At 37.7% G+C, this 2,379-nt stretch overlaps 1 non-coding gene across 1 annotated transcript; it reads left to right on the top strand.

The window, feature by feature from the left end:
• The first annotated feature begins 459 nt into the window (after nucleotides 1-459).
• LOC111909546 (small nucleolar RNA R71) lies at nucleotides 460-566 on the top strand. Its single transcript, XR_002856231.1, has one exon. It is a non-coding gene; the product is annotated as a small nucleolar RNA R71 (small nucleolar RNA).
• Nucleotides 567-2,379: the final 1,813 nt, after the last annotated feature.

The following is a 2,379-nucleotide window of genomic DNA, read 5'->3' as shown; positions in this document are numbered from 1 at the left end:
AACTTCTCCTCCTTAGCCCTCTTGTACTCATCATAAGGAAGCCACTCTTTCTTGGGTTTCCACCAATCTTCATCATATCGGTCACCACTTGAGTAACATACTTGCACCTTCTTATTCCCATTCTCGTCCAAGTCACAATCTCTAGTAAGATGGGGTCCATTGCAATTCTCACAACCCACCCGAATAGCATGTATCGTTTGATCCACTTTATCCATCCTCCTATCCATGGTTTTCAACATAGCCATGATTACTGACAAATCTTCTGAAGCTACATAAGCTGATCCCCTTGTCACATCATTCCTTGGGTTGTGGTATTCTCTAGAATGCTTAGAGAATTCTTCAATTAGTTGCTTTATCATCGGGGGTGCCTTCTTTGTTAGTGGACCTTGCGAGTCAAGTAATTGCCTTGTTGTAACATTTACTCCATCATAAAAAATGGAGACTTCTTGTTGACTATTAAGGTCATGATGTGGGCAATTCCTTAGCAAACTCTTGTACCTCTCCCAAGCTTCATAAAGTGACTCTCCAGCTTGTTGTTCAAAGTTGGCTATGGCTTTCCTTAACTTAGATATCATGGAGGGTGGGCAAAATTGATCAATAAACTCTTCTTTCAACTTGGCCCATGTAGTGATGGATCCAGGGGGAAGTGACTTGAGTCAATCCTTTGCAGCACCCTTCAATGTAACCGGAAGCATGCGAAGTAGCTGAGTTTCGTGAGGCACGTTTGGAACATTAAAATAATCAGCTACATCATTGACTTCATCCAAGTGTTTGTAAGCATCTTCGTGGTCTTTTCCGTAGAAGGGGATCTCCTTGAGTAGAGCAAGAATGTGACCCTTAAGCTCAAAAGTGGCAGTTGCGGGAATTGCGGGTTGCACAAGTCTCGACCCGGTATCATCGCGTATCCTCTTATTCTATTCCCCCATGGGGACGTCATCGATGTTAGCCATAGGAATAGCTAATTCGTCGTCGGAATCGGAAACATGCCCGAATGTAGGGTCTTCTTCTCCTTCGTTTTCGTACTTGGTGTCCTCTTTGATTGGGTCTTCGCTTGCTAAAGAGGCGTTGGATGCTCCTGATTTGCTGTTCTTCTTCTTCCCAAAAATAGTCTTTAAGTTAGACAAAGGCGACTTCTTAGGTGTATTCAAGCTTTCAACGTCTTTGCCTTTGTTTTTCCTCAACGCGGATTCCGGGTCTTCAAAAGGGGGAACCAGTGGAGTGTTGGATCCTCTGGTCATGAAAATCCTGCAACAAAACAAGCAAAACGCGTAAAAGGAACAAAAAGATGAAAATGAACGAAAATAAAAAATTAAATTGTCAAACAGCGGGGTACTCACTGAGTAGGGTCGAGTGCACTCGGCGAGTAGACTGTCTAAAACTCAAAAATAAATAAAATTAAATAAAAACGAATAAAGATTAATAAAAACTAAAACTTATCCTACTGACTGAATTACAAAAAAAATAACTTTGTGCAAGATAAACTCACACAAAGGATCGATAAAACTAGGAATTAGATTTAATTTTTGAACCGTTCCCCGGCAACGGCGCCAAAAACTTGATGTGTGTAAAATGCACTGGTTTTATTCCTACTTTAAAAATATAAATTTAGCACACAAAGGCAGTGAACCTGTCTTGTAGTGGTATAGTTGGATAAGTAGGGTGTCGAACTCAGGGAACGGAAATTAAACTAATGACTAATTTTAACTAAACAAGTAATAAAAGTAAAGGGTTTTTCTCTAGTTTTACAAGACTAGAAACTTAAACACACCACCTAACAAGTAATTAACTAAACAACTAAAAACAAGTAAAAATTCGCCAAATTTAATAAAGGGTTTCTGTTTAGGTCCAACCAGTTCACTCCTATGGTTAATGTTATGATAAAGTGATAAATTAATTGACATTGGTTACCAACTACAGTGGTTAGGTTCGCATTCACTATTACTAACCCTTAGAAAATTAATCAATTCAAGCAGTGGCCAATTGTTTAAACTAATTAACTCCCTAGTTCAATTATTTGGATTAAATAAGATTTGTAATTGGTTAATCAAATTGGTAATTCAACTAACCTCTTGTTTGTTGGTTTCTCAAACAAGCTCACACATTAATTTACCCATTCTCTAGTTAATCCTAGTTTCATATTCACTAATCCTAGGCATATAATGAAGTGTTCACATAAATCATATGAGGTTAACAATTAAGAGATGTTCATGCAGCCTAATTGTCTTCCAATTAACAGATAATAGTTATGGTTAATGCATAAGGTTCTTTAACAAACTTAATTTAATAAAATCACCAATAATCAATCAATAAAAGTATAAATCAAACCATAGGAGTAACTTGGTCTTTCCTAAACAGAAACTACGAAAATTCAGCTCATGA

This window comes from Lactuca sativa, chromosome 9 (assembly GCF_002870075.4).
Source record: "Lactuca sativa cultivar Salinas chromosome 9, Lsat_Salinas_v11, whole genome shotgun sequence".
Lineage (NCBI taxonomy): Eukaryota > Viridiplantae > Streptophyta > Magnoliopsida > Asterales > Asteraceae > Lactuca > Lactuca sativa.
This window is presented reverse-complemented; position numbering and strand designations above follow the sequence as displayed.